The 24,022-nt window shown below is 38.5% G+C and overlaps 1 protein-coding gene and 1 pseudogene across 5 annotated transcripts in view; both read left to right on the forward strand.

Annotated features, from left to right (window-relative positions):
- Positions 1 to 1,137: 1,137 nt before the first annotated feature.
- Positions 1,138 to 15,211, forward strand: LOC110583208 (annotated as a pseudogene).
- Positions 13,718 to 24,022, forward strand: part of PLAGL1 (PLAG1 like zinc finger 1) — a 48,393-nt gene continuing 38,088 nt past the window's right edge. For all 5 annotated transcript variants that reach the window (XM_021693512.1, XM_021693513.1, XM_044917488.1 and 2 more), the window contains exon 1: positions 13,718 to 13,737. The gene's annotated coding sequence lies outside the window, so the exon portion shown is untranslated. The remainder of the gene's footprint in view (positions 13,738 to 24,022) is intronic.

The following is a 24,022-nucleotide window of genomic DNA, read 5'->3' on the forward strand; positions in this document are numbered from 1 at the left end:
TATAATTTGTAATCTATAGCCCTTGTTAAATTCTTACCTTTCATCACCAATCTTTATATCTAAATGTCATTTCCAGTTGGTCAGGTTCTTAGAGATAGGGTTCCAGTACCTACCGTGATACTTTGCATACAAAGAGCTATTGCTAAATAGCTACCGCTCTTAAATACCTACTATAATTGTGCTACAGTTTTGCAAAGTAAGTATTATTGTCTCTGCTTTAAATTGTGAAGAAACTCAGTATCAAAGAGATTAAGAAACTTGCCCAATACTGTATAGTTAGTAAGTGGCAAAACTGGTTTGTCTGATTCAAAAGCTCTTGCTATTTCTTTTATGCCATACTGCCTTGGTACTAAAAATAAATAGTTAAAATTATTAAATAGGTGTATTTATGGTAAAACACACCATTAAAATTGCTTCACATACATTGCCAGTATGCTCCGTGGAGTCTTGAGTAACAAGCTTAACTGCTGTGGACTGACTGATGTACTCCTACTCTTTTTCAGATTTGCCATACTAATGGATAAGGTTTGAATAGTCTAATTTTGACTTAGCTTGGGGTCAGTGAAACAGACATAAGCAGAGTTTGCTTGGTCTTTGTTTTGTTTTTAAGTAGATAATTTTGCTTTTACCTAATAACCTTTACTAAACAACTGATAAGGTAAAAATAGTCTGCGTATCTTTTATGAAGTACTTTTTCTACTGAGGTATAGAATACGTGGGGAAAAAACATATAAAATGTGCCAATCTTAAATATATAGCTTGATGAATTTTTATATATGTACATCCAGATCAAGAAAGACAATTCCATCCATCCAGAAAGAGAAAATTTTCATGCACCTCCCAGCGAGTATCTCCCCTAGAGTCCATCCCTACAGATTAGTTGTGTCTATTGTTGGACTTTAAGGGTAGCCAAATAATATGTGTTCCTTTGTCTGACTTCTTTCAGCATAGTTTTTTGAAATTCATCCATATTAATGCATGTGTATATACTTTTTCTCATTCTTTTTTCTGTAGTATTCCATTGTATCAACATACCACAGTTTATCCACACTGTTAACAGATGTTTGGGTTCTTTCTAATTTGGGCTATTACAAATAAAGCTGCTATGGGTGAATGGCTGGTGCAGGTCAGGTGGTCATGACATTCCGACAGGTGTGGCAGCTGGTGGCCTGTGCCCTGGCAAGGGGATCAGCCCCCGGCCCCCGTGCTCTTCTTGGCAGTGGCGTTGGGGAAGCCCTGTGTGGGTGGGGACACAGAGCTGCGCCCGCTCAGGGCGGCAGCGTGGATGGGGGCCATGTGCCACGGGTTAGGCATCTGTGACCCCAACTGGGACAGGCAAGAACCACAGTCCCTGGTCAGCCTACAGAAGAGGAACCTGGACTCTGGAGAAGAGGAACTGGCATGCAGGCTGGACCCCTATGAGGCCAAGGCCAGGTGATGCATCTTTCTCATCAGGCACTCCCAGAACCACGTGGATGCCTCCCTGGAGAATGACCCACTCTGAAGCTCTTGGGTCATGAGCAGGCTGAACTAACTGGGCTCTGACTTGCAAGCTTGGGGTGGAAGTTTAATAAAATAGTCCAGTGGAACAGGTAGTCTTAACTAATCTGAACCTGATTAGTTAATTGTCCATTCCTCCATGAGCTGTGCAATAGAAACCACTGATATCAGCAGCAAACACCTGTGAGGCATCTGCAAGGTCAGCACAGACCTGCTAAGGGAAGGCACCCTCATCGAACCTGACCCACCCATGCCCCATAAGAAGCTGGAGGCTGTGTTTATGAGGATGGAGCCTGGATCGAGGCCGCCGTCCAGAACTATATCCACTGGGCAGATGCCAAGCGGCAGGAGGGCAGTTGGGAGACCTTCATTTGCCTTGCCGGCGTCATCCGCTACATCATGTGCAGGGTGCGGCAGTTCCCTCCCGAAGGCTGGCTCTGTCTCTCTCTCAACAGTGGCCGCATCACCCCCCTGCTGGTCTGGCCTGATGGCTGAGTGGTGCTAAGGACCCTCGGGGACATGGGGTTCATGTCTCTGGACAAGATCTCCCAGCCCCAGGGCTGCCTGAAGGACCCGCTCTCCTCAGCCCCCAGCCTGGCTCCTGCGGGTGTTGCCGAAGACACAGCTCCTTCCCTGTGTTCCCTCCACAGGCTGTGCTGTGGTTACATTGCATTTTTCCAGGAGGAGAGTGAAAAAGGACGAATATCTGAAGTATCTAAAATGTGGCCTTTCAGTTCGTACTTCCTGCCCAGGATGGAAAAGGGAATTGTCTTGAGCAGGTCACTGATTTCTCTCTCATGGTTTTCTGCCTTATGTACGAGGAGGAGACCTCACTGATGCCGTCTGCAGGGACCATGGCCAGTCCACGTGAGGGTCTTAGGTTGTGACCACAGTTGGCCATGTGAGCCCCTCAAGGCTCATCAGCAAAGCCCATCAGTCAGGAGGGGCTCCAAGGAGCAGGGGCTGCCAGCACTTCTATTCAGAACCTACTTCTTGTCGTACATACTTTTCATTTCTTAAAACCCTTTTTTATCACTTAAATATTTAAGATTCTCCTCAACTGGGTTCTTGCTTTGATAACCAGTGTCTCAGTCCAGAGTCCTGTACCTCTGAGGCTGTTGGATCTGAGCTCACCCATGTCGTTGGCCTTTCCCGGCTCCCAGCAGCACCTTGGCAGGCGAGGGAGGTGACTGGGCCATGAGAGTGCCACGTTTCAATAAAATACTCCACAGCTCCATCTTTGTCTCTCTGTTAATCCTTCATGCTTACAGGTTGAACTATTTAGGCATGACATGTCTATCCTAAATATTCTGTTAACTTAAGAGAAACTACAATTTCTGTGAAGTGGTTGTGAACATTTTCTGCAATCAGTGCAACAAATTGGGATATTTGATCCATTTCTCTTGGAAATAACTTTGATCCATTTCTCTTGGAAATAACTTTGGAAATAACTTTTATCAAAATAAAATTTTACCTTACTGAAATAAAAAAAAAACACACACACACACACAAAACCCAAAGCTCCTATGAATAGTCCTACACAGATCTTTTAGTGACATTTGCAGTATTTTACTTGTATGTCAGACTAGAATTTTAAAGTCCCGGGGTAGCCATGTATTAATCTTAGTAAATTCTGCCAGGTAACCACCAGTGAATGAGTAAGAGTACCCTCCCACCAGCAGTGGGAGATGTAGTTCACATTTTCACCAGCACTTGATCTTACTATTCTTTTTCATTTTAAGCCCTCTGGTGGATGTGAGCTGGTAGCTCATAGTTTTCTTTTCCATTCCTTCATTATTAATGTTGAGCACTCTTTCATATGTTTTATGCAGTACTTATTCAAGTCTTTTGCATATTTTTATTGGGTTGTTTGTCATCTTATTGATTTGTAGGAATTCTTTATATTTTAAATTAGAGTCCTTTGTTGGATGTGTGTATTGCAAATAGCTTCTCAGCCTGTGACTTTTTTGATTTCACTTTTTTAAAAGATTTTTTATTTTATTTATTTGAGAAAGAGTGAGAGAGCACAAGAGGGGATAGGGTCAGAGGGAGAAGCGGCCTCCCCACTGAGCAGGAAGCCCGATGCGGGACTTGATCCCAGGACTCCGGGATCACAACCCGAGCCGAAGGCAGTCACCCAACCAACTGAGCCACCCAGGTGCCCTTGTTTTCACTTTTAATGATGTCTTTTGATAAACACAATTTCCTAAATCCAGTTTATCAATTTTTTGAATACCATGTTTTGTGTCCTGTTTAAGAAATCTTTGCCCATTCCACAATCATGAAGAGCTTCATTTTCATTTCACAGGTCTGTGTTCCCTTCTAGGATTTATCACAATACTTTTTTGTATGATGTGAAATAAGAATCTAGGTTACTTTTTTTTTTTTCCACTGTAGGAATCCAGTTGTTCTAGAATCATTTTTTTTTTGAAAAGAATTTCCTTTCTGTCTTTGAGTTGCAGTGGTGAAAATCTGGTTTCCATCCGTGTGGGTCTGTTTCTAAACTTCTTTTCCTGGCTTATAGACAGCCACCTTCTTGCTGTGTCCGTCCTCTCCTCTGTGCATGTGTGGGGAGAGAATAGTCTCTGATGTCTCTTCCTCTTCTTGTAAGGACACAAGTCCCACCCTTATCTCATTCAATCTTAGTTACCTCTTCTTTAAAGGCCCTGTCACCAAATATAATCATGTTGGAGGTTAGGGCTTCAGCATAAGAATTTTGGAGGGATACCATTTGATCTCTGACATTCTGCTCTCTAGCCCCCTAAATTCATGTCCTTCTTGCATGCAAAATACATTCATTCTATCCCAATAGCTCCAAGAGTCTTCACCCATTCTAGCATCAACTCATAAGTCTACAGTCCAAAGCCTTATCTAAATATCATCTGGGGTGCCTGGCTGGTTCAGTCAGTAGAGCATGTGACTCTTGATCTCAGGGTCATGAGTTTGAGCCTCACATTGGGTGTGGAGCCTAAAAATATCATCTAAATCAGGTATGGATGAGACTTGAGGTAAGATTCATCTTGAAGCAAAATTCCTCTCCCACAGTGAACCTGTGAAACTGAACAGATGAGGGGGTTCCAAAATACAGTGGTGGGACAGAGTAGGATAGAAGAAAGGGATTGGTGGGTCCCAAACAAGGCCAACATCTAGCAAGGCAAACTCCATTTGATTTTAAAGCTCAAGAATAATCCTCTTTGGCTTCACAATCTGCCCTCTGGCCCCATAGCCCTAGGCAATGGCCCCACCCCTGAGGCACTGGGTGGGGACAGCCTGACCCACTGAAACCAAGGATGGAGCCCCACCCTCTTAAACCAAGGAGGAAACAGCCTTGCCCTTTGGGGCTGTAGTGGGAGTGGAAGTGAGGATGTCTGAATTGCCTTGGGGTCATTCTTTCCTTTTCATGAGGAATAAAGCATCTTTGCAGCCAAATAGTTCTATGTCTAGCCCTATTCAATCTCAGAAGTCCAAAGCCTTCCTTTATTTCATCCTGACTGTTCTGTTTGGTCCAAACGGTCAGAGTCTCTGCTGGTATAATCCCATTTCTGTTCCTAGCTTCTGCTGATTTGGCTGAATAGTAACTCCAGGGGTAATCTCCTCATGGATTCATTGTCCAGCCACACCCTTGGTAAACCCAGGACATGCTCTCTCATTTTTTGCAATATGGATAGACTGAGAATTTTTCCAAATCTTCAAGTTCTCTCTCTCCTTTTTTCCTTAATGATTCAATTTATCTCTCTCTTCTTGCATTCTATTCAAGCAAGAGGGAGAAGGTCTTATAAGGAGAAGCCAGGCTACACCCTCAACACTTTGATTAGAAATCTCTTCACCTAAACATCCACTTGCAAGCTTAACATTTCATCATTTGCAAGCTCTTCCACTAAACACTACAATACAATTCAGCCAAATTCTTTGCCACTTTATAAGAAGGATCATCTTTCCTCTATTTCCAAGAGGATGTTCTTCATTTACATCTGAGTTCTCACCACAATCCCCTTTAACGTTGTATTTCTTCAAGGCTGTCTTGGTTTTTTCTAGAATGCACCTCAAAACCCTTCCAGCTTCTACTCTGTTCCAAAGCCACTTCCACATTGTTACTCAGCATTCCAATTCACAGTACCAAATCTGTATTATTCTGTCTAGACTGCCATAACAGAATTACCACGGCTTGGGTAGCTTAAACAACAGAAATTTATTTTCTCACAATTCTGAGAACTAGAAGTCCAAGTCCAAGTGCCAGCAAATTCAGTTTCTGAGGAGGCCTCTCTTCCTGGCTTGCAGATGGCCGCCTTCTTGCTGTTCCTCACATGGCTTTCCATCTGTACATGTGTGTGTGCACACACCTCACTTATATATACCTAACATATAATGATAAAACAAGGTAGTTAAATGTAGTAAAACTATCCCTTCCAGAAAAGAGGAACATAGACACACTGGAGTCACTGGTCCATAGCAGTTCTGAAATCCTTCACGACAGATATTGGGACACCTTGGGGGAACAAAACGTTTTTTGATTGGGGCTTGATTCTACCTTCTTGTTTATTGTTTTCAGAGGCTCTGGTTCTTCCCTCTGGGGAGTTCTCCTTTTATTTTCCTTAGTTCCTTATGAAATGGAGAGTAGAAAATTTGCTCCACTTGGAACTGAGCAGCCCTTTCTTCCCACTGCTTCCATATAGGAGGAGCCAAAGGGTCATTTTTAGACTTAAGCTGATAGACTGGTTCTCTTTGGCAGTGCAATTCCTCCAAAATCTAGAAGATTTAATTTTTTTTTTTTTAAGATTTTATTTGACAGAGACAGTGAGAGAGGGAACACAAGCACAGGGAGAGGGAGAGGGAGAAGCAGGCTTCCCCGCTGAGCAAGGAGCCCGATGTGGGGCTCGATCCCAGGACCCTGGGACCATGACCCGAGCCAAAGGCAGATGCTTAATGACTGAGCCACCCAGGCACCCTTGGAAGATTTAATTTCTGTTTGTTTCTGATTAATTCTCTGTGCTGGTGAGCACATTTCTTTTTCTTATTCTTTTTTTTTTTTTTCCCCCTTTGTTTTGAGACTTCATTCTCAGGTCTGCTGCATTGATTTGCTTTCTTACCTGTATAGTTCTTTCTAGACCAAAAGAAAGTTATTTGGGGACTGACTGGCTTCTATTGGAAAACTGTACCCTTAATCTGATCTTTTAACTCATCTTATCGAAAAAAAATGATTTAATAGTTATGTTATCTATCCTTGCCCTGAAGCAATTTAATTTTTTTAAAAAAGGGTTTTCCTGGGTCTATGACCCTCATTTAATGTCTCTATTAGTATGGGAGTTGAGAAGTTTAGTTCAGGTAACATTGCAAATCAGAAATGTCTGGAATCTCTGTGTTCCTCTTCACTTCTTATTGAAAACTGGATAGTTCTTCACTCATCCCTTTCTTGAATACCTTCCCAAATGCAGCCAAAAATAACCAATGCACATTTCAAATGTTTTGTTTTCTTACCTCTTCTAGAGCTGCAAGTTTATTAGGTAGGTAATCTGCCTCCTAAGGTACCAGAAACAAATGATTTATCAAATTTTTTGTCACAGTATAAAATACCTATCATCCTAGCCCTTAAGATCTGTTTCTTCGCTGCTTCCTGACCACTAAATATATTTTTAGTTTTTGCTAGAGAAGCATCCTACTTCTGGTACCAATTTCTGTGTAGTCAGGATGGGCTAAAGTTATGCTGTGCTGACAAGCCATCCCCAAACCCCAGTGGCTTTAGTGAAAGAACAGTTTATTTTTTCTCACACTAAACATCCATTGTGGATTTCTGGGAAACTGCCCCACACACTCAGTCTCAGGCCTATGGATGCACTCCATCTTGAATACTTTCTGTTATACTTGACCTTGATTGCCATGGAAGGGAAAGAGAATGTTAAATGGTCTTGTACCAGTAATTATTTATTAGCAGCCTAGAACTAGTCTAGTTAGTCACATGGCTGTGCCTAGCTGTAAGAAGTTAAAGCAGAAATATGAACAGAAGCAATTGTATCATATATCTGAATAGCTAAAAGTTATAAGTTAAGCTAATAGAGTATATATTTTACAGTTAATTTATCATTCTTGGGCAAATTTATCTTATATGACCTGGAAAACTATGTTTGCGGAATTTTTGGAGTCTTGAGGTTTCTGCATCTCTAGAATATGGCAGCATAGGAAGGCTGGCCCATCTTCCCTTCTCTTCATGTTCCAGGACCAATTCTGCACCACAGAGGGCACACATTTAAGTTGTGTCCACCCCTTGCAAATAGCCACCCTTGGCTACCTCTTGGACCTAGAGCTGCATATACAGTGGCAAATCCGTCTTCATAAACCTAGGTCTGGGAAAGAGGGCTACACAGTCCCTACTAGCAGGCTTGAAGTTCTTTAGACAAGGAACCCTATGGTTCCAGGAATCTGCAGCATGATCTAGGAGGGGAGTCTGGGCATGGGTGGGTAGTCCCCTTAGACCCTTGACCTTCTTACTCTAGAGGGAAGGATTTGCTATGAACCCCTCCTATCCAGGTTTAAGAGCAATACTGAGCAAGTGTAATGTCTGTGTGCTTAAAAAAAGAATATGATATGGGTGAGCACACAAATCTGTATCATCCCTCATGCTTACTAATTTAGCTTCCTAGATAGAGCTGGGGAGGGAAAATGCTCTAGTCACCAAAGTTGAGTGTCCTGTCTTGACAACTGTAATTATCATTACAAAGTCCCATTATGATATATAAATTAGTTTCTTATGTTTGCTTATAGCAAATTTGTATCAACTCTACGTTTTCTGATCTTATGGAAGTGTTGGGATTGTGTTACACTTCTAAGTGATGTTCTTACCTTGTTACCATGTAAAAGGAACATCTGAGAAGCTGTGAGATCTAACCATCATGATGGCAGGCAGCCTAGGTTGTAGAATCCAGGTGATCAGGTCAAATGCTGGCTCTGATACTTCAAATGTCTGATATTGGGAAAGTTTTCTGTTTCACAGTTTTCTTATTTGTACAAAGGGAATAAAACCATCTATATTGAATTAAATAAAATAATATACACTAAGTGGTCTACAGAAAATATTCATAGCTCAAGCAAAATTCTTTCTCAATGAAAAATGATGAAAAACAATGAGTTATTTTGGGGAGTAAGTCTGAGATTTAATGCAGGGAAGATGACCTAAGGGAAGAAAGAGGTGGGGTCCCTGGAAGATGAAGTTCTTAGTCTAATATCCTGAAAAGAAAGCTTTGGGGCAGCCCTGGGCTCTTGCTTATCTCTAAGGGAAGGTATGTCTTTACTATCTCAACCTAGTAATCTCTCTTGAGCTTCAGTGCCCTGATTTTTAAAATGAGGATAATAAGAATTGCTTTGATGACCTTGATAAGGATCTTTTGATAGAGTGGTGGAGATAAGAGCCAGGGGAATGGGTTGGAAAGTGAATAGGTGAGGAAATGGGGATTATCTACATTTTCAATCTTTTTCAGAAGTTTGAGAAAGGTAGTCTGGGAATATAGTGGGAGCTAGAGGGCATTGCAAGGTTAATGAAGGTTTTGTTTGTTAAAGATTGGGAAATAACAGATCGTGGTTGTATGTAGGGGAGAAGTATTTCTAGTAGAAAGGGAGAACATGATAATGTAGAGGAGACTTTGAATGGAGAAGTGGGGTTGGTTGGTGCTAGGAAAGGAATTTCGTAGGGTTAGCATTGAAGAGATGAAATGCTGTATCCAATAGCTTTTTAAATTTTTTTTTCCCCCTCAGTGGAGTATAACGTGGGGATGTTTACAGAGACATAGGTGTATGTACAAGTGTTGGGAGTGAGGACACCAACTGGAAGATCGGGGAGAAAGCAGGAAATAACAGGAGTGGAGAAGTGTTCCAGAGTTGTGGGCAGGCTTTAGAATTCAACTGAGTTGGAGTTGATGGAGTTAAGAGTGAAGTCACTCTCCTTAGCTGTGAGACTCCCATCTCTGAACCCTCCATCTCCATTTCTACTGCAGTAGCTTTTCCACTCTGTTTTTGTGCATGGCTAATATCCCTGAGGCATTCTCCAGTCACACAGATGCCTGCCTGGGCTGTCCAAATTATCTGCAAGATACCATTTTTATTTGTCTAGCTCTCTGATTACAAAATTGCATAGGTTTTTAGTAGTCTATCCCTATTTTTTCCCTTAGGTGTGAAATTTTGTAGAGAGAGAGGTTTTTCAGAGATGACTGTATTATCTTCATCTCTGTATAAGGTCATTGCAATTGACTGAATATGTCCCCCTAAATACATATGTTGAAATCTTAACCCCCAGTGTGATGATATTTGAAGGTAGGGCCTCTGGGAGGTAAGTAGATCATGAGGGTGGAGCCTTCATGAATGAAATCAGTGTCCATGTGAAAAGAGTTAGCCAGCTCTTTTTCCACCATGTGAGAAGTTGGCAGTCTAAAACCCTGAGAAGAATTTTCCCCAGAACCCATCCATGCTGGCACCATGATCTTGGACTTCCAGCCTCCAGAACTGGGAGAAATAAATGTTTATCATTTAAGCCATCAAGTTTGTGGTACTTTGTTACATGAACTAAGAATGGCATTGTTGGTTTTTTACATCCTAGGATTTTAAAAACTTTAATGTAGGTTAATAAGTTATATCATCTTCCTGGTAGGTAAACGAAGTTTAAAGGAAAGTGCTCATAATATTCTCTGATGATGGGTCCTACCTTCCAGTGAAGGTCTTCATTCCCTTCCCATGTCAGAGTCCAGGTTCCTGAAAACCAGAAACTCTGGTGAAGTAGAGCCTACCTGCCATTGTCTTTGTGCTCATGATTATGCTCATTAAAGGCATTTCTTGCATGTTCCTCTGTAGTTATTTACAAACCTAGTTGTACAGATATAGTCTCTATTAAAAATTTAAAAATTAAGAAGACAGTGAACATGAACATAAATGTTATACCTGTGGTAACATGCAAAGAAACATGAAAAAAATTCAGTCAGTTTTGTGGAATGTTTTAGAATGAAGAACCACAGAATAACCATACAAGTATTGTGCTTATACTGTATCTGCCAAGGTTACTGTGTTTAGCAACCGTAAGTAAAAGGGACATTAGCACTTAGGAGTAATTACTATTACTTACCAAGACTTGGAAAATTTTCACTGTTTGTCATAGAAATTAATGGTAACACAAAATAACTTGATTTCATCATCCTAGGTTTCTTTGAGAGGTCATATAGCCTAGATGTTAAAAGCCTGGACCCAGGTGTCAGGATCAGTCATTTGCTAATTGTGTGATCCTGGGCAACTTACTAAAATGTTTGGTGTCTGAGTTTTCTCATGGGCCAAAAAGGGATAATATGGTGCATCCCTTGTAGGGTTGTTACGAAGATTAAATGAGATAATATATATAAAATACCTAGATTATGCCATGGTAAGCTCTTAGAGCTTAGAGGTTTCTGGTTAGAAAGATATTATATACTCTCTCAAAAATGGATAGACCCTGTAGGTAGAAAATCAATAAAGACCTAGTTGAACATAATATCCCATCAATCAACTAGATGCAATTGACATCTTCAGATTACTTTATCCAACAACAATAGAATATATATTCTTCTCAAGCTCACATGGAACATTCACCAAGATAGATGACATTCTGGGCCTTAAAACACAAGTTTAAAAAAATAAAGATCATATGTTGTTTGCTCTCAGGCCACAGTAGAATTTAACTTGGAGATCAGTAATGTAAAGACAAGTAAGAAATTTCAAAATACAGAGGTTAAACAACACACTTTATAAAAGGTCAAAAAAGTATATCAAGAGAAATTTTAAACTATTTTGAACAAAATGAAAACATGACTTATCAAAATGTCAGATGCAGAGAAAGTGATGCTTAGAGGAAAATATAGAGCATTGAATGCAAATAGTAGAAAAGAAGAAAGCCCTGAAATTAGTAATCTAAATTTCTACCTTAGGAAACTAGAAAAAAAAAAACAACAAAAAACCCTAAATCTGAAAGTAAGCAGAAGAAAAGATGTAATAAGAATTAGAGCAGAAATCGGGGTACCTAGCTGGCTCAGTTGGCAGAGTATGAGACTCTTGATCTCGGGATCATGGGTTCCAGCCCCATGTTTGGTGTAGAGATTACTTAAGAATAAAATCTTAAAAAAAACAAAAAACAAATCAATGAAATTGAAAATAAGATATCCAAGAAAAGTAATGAAATCAAAAGCTGGTTCTTTGGAAAGATCAATAAAATTGATAAATCTCTAGGGAAGCTAAGAAAAGAAGGATACAAATTATTAATATCACAAAAGAGATATCATTTCATGTCCTTTGGATGTTTAAATAATAATAGAATACTATGAATAATTCAGTGCCCATGCCTATATCTATTAAAGATGTCAAATAATTAATTGCCTTTCAAAACAGAAAGCACCATGCCCAGGTGGGTTTACTGGTGAATTCTGCCAAACATTTAAGGAAAAAATTATGCCAGTTCTTCATAATCACTTTCAGAGGATAGAAGCAGAGGGAATACTTCCTAACTTATTTGGTGAGGCCAGCATTACCCTAATACCAAAACCAGACCAGGACATTAAAAAAAACCCTACAAATCAGTATCCCTCATGAGTATAGATTCAAAAATCCTCATGAAATATTAGCAAATCAAATCTAACAATCTATAGAAAGAATTCTACATGATGACCAAAGGGGATTATCACAAACATGCAAAGTTGGTTCAACATTCAAAAAAAATCAGTGTAATCTATCACATCAACAGGCTAAAGATGAAAAATCAGTTGATTGTACCAACAGATGCAGAAAAAGTGTTCGATATGATCCAACACCCATTCATGATAAAAAAAAAAAAATCAGTAAACTAGAAATAGAGGGGAACTTCCTCAACTTGATAAAGAATATCTACAAAAGCCTACAGTTAACATCATACTTTATGGTGAGAAAGTAAAAGCTTTTCCATTACGATCAGAAATGAGGCAAGATGGTCTCTCATTGTTTCTTTTCAACAACGTCCTGGAATTCCTAGCTAATGCAATAAGACAAGGAAATAAAAGATATACAGATTGGGAAGAAAGAAATAAAACTATCTTTGTTCACATGATATGATTACTTGTGTAGAAAAACCAAAAGAATTGACAGACAAAAAACCTGGAACTAATAAGTAATTAATAGCAAGGTTGCAGGATATAAGGCTAATATACGACAGTCAGTTGCTTTCCTATATACCAGTTGTTGAACAAATGGAATTTGAAACTAAAAACATCTTCCCCTCAATTTTGCTATAAACCTAAAACTGCTCTAAAAGAATGAAGTCTTTTAAAATATATGTTTGAAAGTATGGAATCTGATTCAGGCAATACTGTTAGCTTACCTTTCACCTTTTGACTTTTGAAGTGAATAGTTTGTTATGATAACAATGAGTAAAAGAAATTCTCTCCAGACTTTTTCCCTTTAATTAAAATGTATTCTTTAATGCAGAAAAATGGAATTTTTTATTCATGATTTGACATATACTAGGTGGTAGTCTTTTATGCCCAGTGAGTAAAATACTTATCGCTCACAAATGGATGTTGCTGTTTTAATGTTAAAAATAGATATATAAGGGCGCCTGGGTGGCTCAGTCATTAGGCGTCTGCCTTTGGCTCAGGTCGTGATCCTGGGGTCCTGGGATCAAGCCCTGCATCGGGCTCCCTGCTCGGCAGGAAGCCTGCTTCTCCCTCTCCCACTCCCTCTGCTTGTGTTCCCTCTCTCGCTGTGTCTCTCTCTGTCAAATAAATAAAATCTTAAAAAAAAAAAATAGATATATAAGAGGTTAGGGACAGAAGGGGGTTGTGGGGAGGGCAGTGGGTGTGCTTATAAAAAGGCAACATTGAGGGATCCTTGTAGTGATGGAACTGTTTGGTATCTTGACTATGGTGGTAGATATGTGAACCTACAGGTAATAAAGTTCTGTAGAACTAAATGCATACACAAATAAGCATAATGAAACTGGGAAATATGAAAAGACCAGTGGATTGTAGTAATATAAATATATTTATTGTGATATTCTACTTTAGTTTTGTGAAAAGTTATCATTGGGGGAAACTGAGCAAAGGGTACTCAAGATCTCTCTCAAAATCATGTATGAATCTACAGTTATTGCAGTAAAATTAAAAAATGCATGTGCAACTATTATATAAAACTATTAAATGATTTTTAATATTTTTTTTGTTTTTGTTTTTTAGGTTTCTGCCTTGTTGATAAATCCTCATTGGTTTTGTAAGTTGACATTTTAATTTTTTTTATTCTCCACCCCCAACATTTTGTATTTTCTAATTACATAAGAGTGCTTTTCTAGAGCACCTGGAGCAAAAATTGGAGCAAAACTCTATTATTTGGTTCTTACATTATTTTAAGGTCTGTTTCACTTTCTCTGATACCATTAGGTGATAGTTACTTTGAGGAAGTTTGAATTACACATCTTAGGCTAATGCCAGCTGTTTCTGTGGAGTGACTTCCTACCAGGGTTATGATTAGCAGGAGTAAAGTGCCATCTGTGGAGCTGAGGTTGTATATACATCCATCCTGTTGGACATCACAGTCTTCACACAGAACATCTTGGTGGCTGATAAGAGGGACACAACACCCTGGGAGAAAGCCACTGGTGTAAGTGGTTTGACTAGTGAGATAAAATGAATTCTGCTTCATTTACATGTGAAAATCTGGCAATTAGATGAAATAAGGGCAGGATTCCAGGCTGGGAGAATTTAACTGTATTCCCATTTTATCATTTGAAGTAGCTATCTTGCTATTTTGTAACTTTTTCTTTGTTGTATATTGAAAAAAAATTAGAACTCCTGTTTTAATAATGGGTAGAGTTTTTTTTTTTTTTAATTCCATGAAATGCAAACATTTGAAGTAGGAAAATTGGGACAAACATTTTTAACCCGAGAAAATAAATTATTCTCTATATAACTGAAAACATATTACATTATTAAGTGGGTTTTACTCGGCCACTTTCTTAGAAAAGAGACTGTGTTGCCAGTATGGAAAAAATAAGGTTATGAACCATAATGTGCAGTCACTATTTGATTTATCTATGTTGTCATTTTGATGAAGAACTGAAATATGCTAAACTAATTTTAAGGACATCTTTGAGAAATATTGTCTGAAGATGGCTTTGTTTTTCATCATGTTAGCAATGGAGGATAATATTGTTACAAAGTAGCATTTGGGGGATTTGCATTCTCTGACAGTGTCTAAATCGGTTTGAATCAAATCAGGTTTTGTTTCACCTATTTTGAGGCCACTAGGAAGACACCTCTAATACAGACTTCCCCAAAGTATATGCCTTAGAATACTCATTCCTTTGGATGTTAACTGATGTTATATGGGAAAGGGACCTATGGTCATGTAAATTCGGGGGAAAAAACTGAGTTAAAATTAGACTTATTTCCAACAACTGATTATCTAAGAGAGCCTATGGTCTATGGTGTTTCTCAAACATATTTCTCAATATAACCCCAGTGTCAGCAAATATGCCATAAGACTGGTGCTCCATGAAACATTTTTGGGGAAATGGTGCTTTAAAATTTAGGAAATTGGTAAAAATGACAGGATCTCTTGTACATTTTTCACAATGATGGCAAAAGAAAATAGGACATTGGAGTTAGAATGGAAGAAATATAACAAGACTGTGAAGTATTGTAAAACAGTTGACGTGCAACTAAGCATTAATAATTATTATCGATAAAAAACAATTTTTTTAAATCTTGAAAGTAAAAATATTCTTCCTTGTTGTAGTCACTTACTGATTCCCACATCACTCTCATTTCTTGAAGATTTAGCTCCTGGCTCACTGTCCTCCTCTCCAAGACTAATGTGTCCTAATTCTTGGTGATTTTATGGCCACCTTGGGGTCCTTCCAGTACCCTGATTTCTCACTTCCTTAACTTCCTCTCATTCAGTGATCTTGTTTCCCACACGACTTCAGCCATGTCCTCCCATGGTCATATTGTGGACTTAGTCATTAGCAGTAACTGTTTCCCTCCATGATCTTGATTTTAAGCATCCCATTCTCCACCAGTCCCCACTCCCACCAACAAATTTTTAACTCCACCTGGACATTTCCTTACTCAATGTCAATAGCCTCTGCGCTATCATTAAAATCACCCATGTATCCCCCTCTCTTATTCCTCCTTCTTGCTTCGCTGCCCTTAGCTATCTAAATCCCAAAGACGTAGTCTGTCTCTTCCATGCCTGTAGCTGCCCAGCTAAACACAGCTGGAGAAAAGTACCTAGCCATCCTCACTAGTCTTACTTTAACTATTTTGATTACTAATCTCAGGGGGGCTCTAATGTGTTCTGGCAATTTGGACAATTAATTCCTAGGATAATATTTAGAACCTATTTCTCTATAAACTTCCAGTTCCTCTTCTCCTATTCTCCTTTTCACCTGATGACCTTGTTTCCTTTTTCACTGATAAAAATACCCAAAAGAGAACTTCCACAAGCACCCATCATCACATCTACCCAACCACCTGCACCTTACATCCTGCCTTCTCTTCTTCCTCGTTGGGTGAACTGCACAAATCTAATCTAAAGCTTACTCTTGTACTTATGTTCTTAGATTCTATTTCCTTTCCCCTACTCAAGGATATTGCTATAGCAGTTGTCCCTTTTCTCCCCTGCATTATGGATTTCCCCCTTCCTTTACTTAATTATTTAACTCCCATTCCCCCTAGTTACCAATCCATCTCATTTCCATTTCCTTTTACACAATTTTTCGGTCTTTCTGTTCAATCTATCTTGATCCCATTTCAGTCAGGCTTGATTCTCACCATTCTACCAAAACTGTCTTGAGCGTCACCAATGACCTCCATGTTGCAAATCTGACAGTTCTCAGTCCTCATCTTACCGGACCTATCAGTAGAATTGACCCAGTCAGTCACACTCCTCCCTAGTGTTATGAGTCGCCACACTTTCCCAGCTGCCTTCAGTTACCATGACCACTTATATCAGTCTTTCGTGCAAATATCTCTTCATTGCCCTGACTTCCAAACACTGGGTGACCCAGGGCAGTTCCTGCACTGTTTCTCAGTTTCATGGCTTTAACTACACACATATGCTGGTAACTACCAAATTTATATCTCCAGTATGAACCTCTCTCCTGAACTCCACATTTAAAGATCCAAATGCTGAATGTCTGATACGTGTATCATACCTAACATGTCCACAATTAGGTTCCTCTCCACTCTCATCCAGACTTTCTTCTTCCTTACTCTTCCTAATCTCTGTAAATGGTAACTCTATTCCTCCATCTTCTTAAGCCATACTCTTTAGCACCATTATCATTTCTTCTTTTTCTCACCTTCTACATATCTAGCTGTCAGAAAATACTATCAGCTCTACCTTAGATATATCCAGAAGAGGACTGCTTCTCACTACCTCTTCCACTGTCATACTGGTCCAAACCTTCATCATCTTTTTATTAAAATAGCCTTCTTACTGGTCTCCCTGCTTTTATACTTTCTCCCCTATAAACTGTTCTCCAAACAGCAGCCAGATAAATTATTTAAAACTCTCAACTCTGATCATGTTACTTTTCTGTTCTAACGACTCCAGCCAGTGCTTCTCTTTAGAGGTTTATCAACTTAATATGGGCCCCCATTACTTTTGACCTAGCCTTTTACTGCTCCCCCTCACTCACTGCTTTAGCCATACCAGTATTCTTGTTCCAAGTTGGGGTTTTTCAGTTATTGTTGCTACAGAAAGCCATAAGGCTTGCTTCTTACCTCCTTCAGATCTTTGCTAAATTGTCATCGCACCTAGGCCTTTCCTGACCAGCCTGTTTTGAATTGCCACTATTTCTCCTTGCCTTACCCTCTTAGTGCTCTTTATCTCTTCAGTACTTTAGTTTTAAATCACCATCTGATATATATTTTGTTTGTTTGTCTTACCTTCCTTTGACAGTGAACTCCACAAGGAAGGGAACTTTGTGTGTTTTGTTCAGAAAGAGGAAAGTGGAATAGGGGAAAAGGATTGTGTAGTACGTACTGACTTTGCCTAACATGCCTTTCTCTTGTTGCCTCCTGACCACAAAGATGGGTACGTGACTCATATTGGGGCAGTCTTTGTATCTTGTCCTTCTGGTATTCTAGTCCTGGGATGGCATGTGATCCAAGCCAGGCCAACTGGAGTTTTCCATGGGACTTCGATTTTTCTGACTGGAGGTGGCAATAAAGAAATAATTCCTATCTTGTTATGGGTCCTTTTAACTGTTAACAGACCATTAGACAAAAGAGAGATACAGCCGTACACTATAATGCCTTTGGAACACTTACAAAAATTGCCCACATACTAGGTAATCAAAAAAATACAAAAAGAATATTAGAGCAGATGCAGGGGAGAATAAGAAAGTTTTAAGTGAATACTATATAAAGTTCTATATAAATAAACTTTGAAAGTTTCAGTGTGTAAGACACTAAAGGTTATTTTGACCTAGTTTGCCTGTCAGATTGATAAATTCTTCCTAATGTTCATGTAATAGTTACTTACATGCTACATGACTTCCACAGCTCAGAAAGATAAAATAGATATATTCAAGAGACTTATGTAACCCTCATTAAAACGTAATGGCCAATGCAAAAATTTTAAAATATTGTCAGTTATGAGAATAAATGTAAAAATCTGCAAATAAGATTTTAAAAAGAACTATCTACTCTGACCAAATGGGACTTACCCTAAGAGTACAGAAATGCTTCAACATTTGGGTATCTTATGCATAAATACACTGTACAATAATTTTTTTAAAGTGTGAACTTAGGGGCACCTGGGTGGCTCAGTCGTTAAGCGGCTGCCTTCGGCTCAGGTCATGATCCCAGGGTCCTGGGATCGAGCCCCGCATCGGGCTCCCTGCTCGGCGGGAAGCCTGCTTCTCCCTCTCCCACTCCCCCAGCTTGTGTTCCCTCTCTTGCTGTCTGTCTCTCTGTCAAATAAAATAAATTTCAAAAAAAAAAGTGTGAACTTAGAGTCCTATGGGACATTTAATAACATTTAACACCCATTTTTGGTCATCTTTTAGGGATAGTACTTATTGTGGATGTAAAACATTTGTTTTGAACCATTAACACATTTATTAATAGTAAAGCTCACAGAAAATTTCCATCAAAATCAAGAGTAGTGACATGATGTCTGCTAACATGGTAGTATAAGTTCTAGCCAGGCAGTGAGACAGAAAAGTAACAAGTAAAGTTATTAGAAGATGAGATAACACTAAAATCTTTTTTTTTTTTTTAAGATTTTATTTATTTGAGAGAGAGAGCACGCACAAGGGAGCACGAGCAGGGGAAGAGGAAGAGAGAAAGGGAAAAGTAGACCCTTTGCTGAGCAGAGAATCTGACGTGGGGCTTGATCCCAGGACCCTGAGATCATGACCCAAGCCCAAGGCAGACACTTAACTGACTGAGCCACCAAGGTGCCCCACACTAAAATCTTATAGGCAATATGATGGATAGAGCTGTACAGTTCTGAAAATCAATTATAAAACCCTTAGAATTAATGCAATTCCATAAGTAGTTAGAGAAATGATGAATATATGTTTAGTGGCAATAATTGGAGGCTTAAGATAGTAGGTTCATTTCTTATGGCTAGCGAGAAACTAACATACTAAGAATAACTCAAATAAGAAATGTGTATTTTCAGAATTTCCTACAGTAAGTATGTATAGCATTGTTATGAGAAAAATAATATCTTAAGAATATGTTTTCAGTACTTAGATGTAAGAAAATTCTAGTGCTAGAGCTCAAGCTCAGCTGAGTTTTGTCAATTGTAGGCTTTCCCAGATAATTCAATAAGGAAGTTTGAATGCTTGATTTTAGAACTTTTGTTAGATTAAACATGATTAAAAAGCAGCTAAAATCTCAGTCATCTGTATATTTTGAAGTATTGCTCAGAGAAAAACTAGGTTTGAAATTTCTTCTAAGAATTTTCATTTTCTTTTTCTGTGCTTGTTTGATTAGAAGTTCTTTGGTAAAAAATGAATAGATCTTGGGATGTCTTGGTGGCTCAGTTGGTTGAGCATCTGCCTTTGGCTCAGGTCATGATCCCAGGGTCCTGGGATCAAGTCCCACATCGGGCTCCTTGCTCAGTGGGGAGCCTACTTCTCCCTCTGCCTGCTCTGCCTGCCATTCCCCCCTGCTTGTGCTCTCTCTCTGACAAATGAATAAATAAAATCTTTTTAAAAAAAATGAAGAGATCTTGATACTTTTAGTAAATGGCTCCTAATGCCATTTTGTTACTGAGGACTTGGAGTGTTCTATCATAATTTAGTTCCAAAAACTCTTTTTAAGAGCTATAAATTAAGGAGCAGACAGCATGGTGGAGAGTACAGGTTTTAGAATTAGGGTAGCCTGACTTGAATTCTAACGTGATGCCAATAAGTATGTGATTGTGAGCAAATTAATGAACCTTTCTTAGCCACAGTTTGTCTTTTATAAGACTGAAATAATAATAGCTCTGAGGATTATAAGGATTAATAGAGGTGATAGACCTCATCATTAGCAATATTCAGTAACAATCTAATTCTGTATTGCTTAGTATTATGAGATACTAGTAATAAATTATTTTACAATGTACTTTATACAGAAGACCATCTCTTATTTGTTATATATCCCTAATTCTGAAAAACCATATATTTTTATGGATGAGAAAATGACTAAGAGACATGGGCTGCCCTGTAATGTGATCCCAAACAAGTCACTTTTTGCATTTTTTGAGCTTTCAGGTAATCTCTACATCTTAATGATGTAGAGAGGATGAAATGAGATACTGCAGACTTTTCAGTATTTACTTGTAAATATAAAGCACTAATGCAAATGTAAGGAGATCATACTGAGGGGACTTCCATGACTTCTAGCCATGGTGTAGTAACAGGAACTGGGTTCATTCTGCTGCCTTAAACAACCAAAAAACAAAATAAAACCCCCAAAAGCCCATAAAATCTTTAAAACAGGTTTTCATACATTAGGCAACCAGCGGCATAAGATTGAACCCTGAGAGAAGGGAAACAAATGATGTGCCCAAGGCCACAGTGTAAGAAGGGGAACTCAGACACAGCTCAGTGGTCACCCTGAATTGAGGTGATAGAGTTGGGAATTCAAGGAGGCAGGTGCAGCTAGAATTTGTAGGACAGCATTCTAGAGAAGAGGGAGTTGCTCAAAGAGAACACTTTAGAGGTCATCAGAGCGTTCCCCTGGAGTCTTCAGCTGAGTGCCAATTAGTGCACACATATAAGAGAACTACTCAAGGCTGGGAAAAGAACCACTGGGAAGGAAAATGTAGATCACAGGTCAGGGAAGAATGTGTCCCACCAGACTAGAAAAACATTTTAATATAAGTGGCATAAAATGGAGTACTTGGAGGAGTATTGCCTCAGTAGTGAGGGAGAATTAATACTAGACTAAAGGTTGCTCTGATCCTTTCTAAAAAAAAAAAAATTCCTAAAAGTAAGCCATTAGAGAGTGATCATAAACTTTTTTGGTAAAGGGTAAGATAGGAAATATTTTAGGCTTTACAGGGCATATGATCTCTGTTGCAGCTACTAAGCTCTGCCACTATAATGATAAAGCAGCCTTAGACCATATGTAAATGAATGAGGATGGCCAAATTCTAGTAAAACTTCATTTACAGAAATAGGCTGTGGGCCAGATTTGGCCTGTGGGCCACAAATTGCAGACTCTTGGTTTAAAGGTCAAATGGTTTCTAGTAGTTTAACTTCAGCCCAGAACAAAGCTCAAGGATATTTAAAGAACTGTAAAATATCCAGCACGTAACAAGGTAAAGTATGCAATATCTAGCATTCAATCAAAATTTACCAGATCTCCCAAGAAACAGGAAAATTCAATGGTGAAGAGAAAAATCAATCAATACAAGTAGACTCAGAGATGATAGATTTAATAAAGATAAATTTAATAAACAGATTTTTAAATATTTAGTAAACATCTTTACTAAACAAAGATTTTAAAACAGTTTTTTTATACGTATGCTCAAGATTGTGCTCAAGAAAGCAATAAGTTTAAGGAGAGACATGAAAGCTATAAAAAAAAAATCCAAGTTGAACTTCTAGAGGCAACATAAACATCTGAAATGGAATATCCACTGGATAAGATTAACAGCAGACTAGACATTGCAGAAGGACTTTGTGAGTTGGGAATATAGCAATAGGAATTATACAAAATAAGACATACACATACAGTGAAAAACCAAACAGCTCATCAGTGAGCTATGGGGCAACTTCAAAACAGCCAAATATATGTATAATTGGAGTCTCCAAAGGAGGAAGGTAACAGAATAAATATTTAAAGAAATAATGGCTGAAAGTTTGCTAAATTTAGTGGAAACAGTACGTTCACATATCTTAGAGGGTTAACGAATACCAACAAGTACCAAAAAAATGAAGAACATTACACCAACGTATATCACAATCAAATAGTTTATAACCAGTAATAAAGATTTTAAAGCAGAGAACAAGGACACTGTAAGTTTAGAGGAACAAAGAATGACAGTAGACTTTTCACCAAAAGCAATGCAGTCCAGAAGACAGTGGAGCAACTTCTTTAAAATAAAGAAAAAAACAGTCAACCTAGAAATCTATAGCTAAAAAAATATCTTTCAAAAAAGATAGTAAAATACTTTTTTAGACATACAAAAGCTGAAAGAATTCACCACTATTATACCCACACAATAAGAAATGTTAAAAGAAGCCATTAGGAAGAAGGATAATAGGGGCGCCTGGGTGGCTCAGTCGTTAAGCGTCTGCCTTCGGCTCAGGTCATGATCCCAGGGTCCTGGGATCGAGTCCCACATCGGGCTCCCTGCCCGGCAGGGAGTCTCCTTCTCCCTCTCCCACTCCCCCTGCTTGTGTTCCTGCTCTCGTTATCTCTCTCTCTGTCAAATAAATAAAATCTTTAAAAGAAAAAAAAAAAAGGAAGAAGGATAATAATACTAGATCAAAATAAAGAACACCGGAAATAGTAACCTCCTGAGTAAATGTATAAATTTGTTTTTATTTAAATATTTTTTTAAAACGGTGATTGTTTTAATCAAAAATAGCAACAATGTAGTTGGGGTTTATAACATGTAAAATATATGACAACAGTTGCACAAAGGTCAGGATGGGAAAATTTGAAATGTAGTATAGGTTTTTTTTTTTTTTTAAAGATTTTATTCTTTAGAGAGAGCATGTGAGAGAGTACGAGTGTGGGCAGGGGCAGAGGGAGAGAGAGAAACAGACTCCCCACTGAGCAAGGAGCTTGAGGCGGGGATCAATCCCAGGACCCTGGGATTATGACCTGAGCCCAAGGCAGATGCTTAACTGACTGAGCCACCCAGGTGCCCTTAAGGTTTTTATACTCTATGTGAAGAGGTGTAATATCCCTTGAAGGTACATTGTGTTAAGAATACATCGAAAACCCCTAAATCAACCACCAAGACCTCAAAAGAAAGTTATAAGCCAAAGGAGATAAAATTAAATCAGAAAAAAATAGTCCAAAAGAAGGCAGGAAAAAAAAGGAAAAGGGAAATGAACAACAGATGGGTAGCAAGATGTACATTTCAACGTAACTGTATCAATAATCATACTAAATATAAATGGTGTAAGCACTCTAGTTAAAAGGCAATGAAGGTCAGCTTAAATTTTTTTTTTTTAAAGAAGAAAATGAATTAACTATATGCTGCCTGCAAAAAATGGACCTCATCTATCTAAAGACAGATTATAGGGTAAGGGATGGAAAGCAGTATGTATTTAGTACTAATTTTTTTTTAGCTTGGAGTGGCTAACTTCTAGCTAGAAATTAGAGCAAAAAATATTGCCAGGTATAAAGATGGTTCTTTCATAATGATAAAGTGGTAAACTCATCAAGGACCCATCATGGCCTGTTTAACCAAAGGAAAAAGAAGGCATAAATTAACAACATCAGGAATGAAAGAAGACTCATAACTATTGATCTCATGGATATTACAAGGCAAATAAGGGAATACTACAGTCAGTCTCTGCTCACAAATGTGATAACAGATAAAATAGAACAATGTCTAGAAAGATACATACAAACTACCAAAACTGTCTCAAGGAGAAATAGGTTACACAAATTGCCCTATATCTATTAAATCAAGTTAATAGTAAAAACACAAACAAACAACAACAACAACTTTCCAGAAAAGAAAAACCACCAGGCCCAAATGGTTGTGCCGGTGAATTTTTACCAAATAATCCATTTGACAAAAAAAAAAAAAAAAAAAAAATGAAAAGGGAAATTGGAAAGTATTGTCAACTGACTGAAGATAAAAACATATTTCCAAATAACTAGGATGCAACTATAGCAGGGCTTAGAGGGAAATTTATAGCACTATGTGCCTATACTGGAAAAGAGCAACAGTCTCAAAATAATGGCTCTAGGTAAGGGATTGTCAAAATCATCTTCAAATATCTGAGTGTCTTTTATTAAAAAACATGCTTATTTCGTGTTGGAGAAGATAATACAGATGGTTATGAAAAGGCAACTCTTAG

This window comes from Neomonachus schauinslandi, chromosome 8, assembly GCF_002201575.2.
Source record: "Neomonachus schauinslandi chromosome 8, ASM220157v2, whole genome shotgun sequence".
NCBI lineage: Eukaryota > Metazoa > Chordata > Mammalia > Carnivora > Phocidae > Neomonachus > Neomonachus schauinslandi.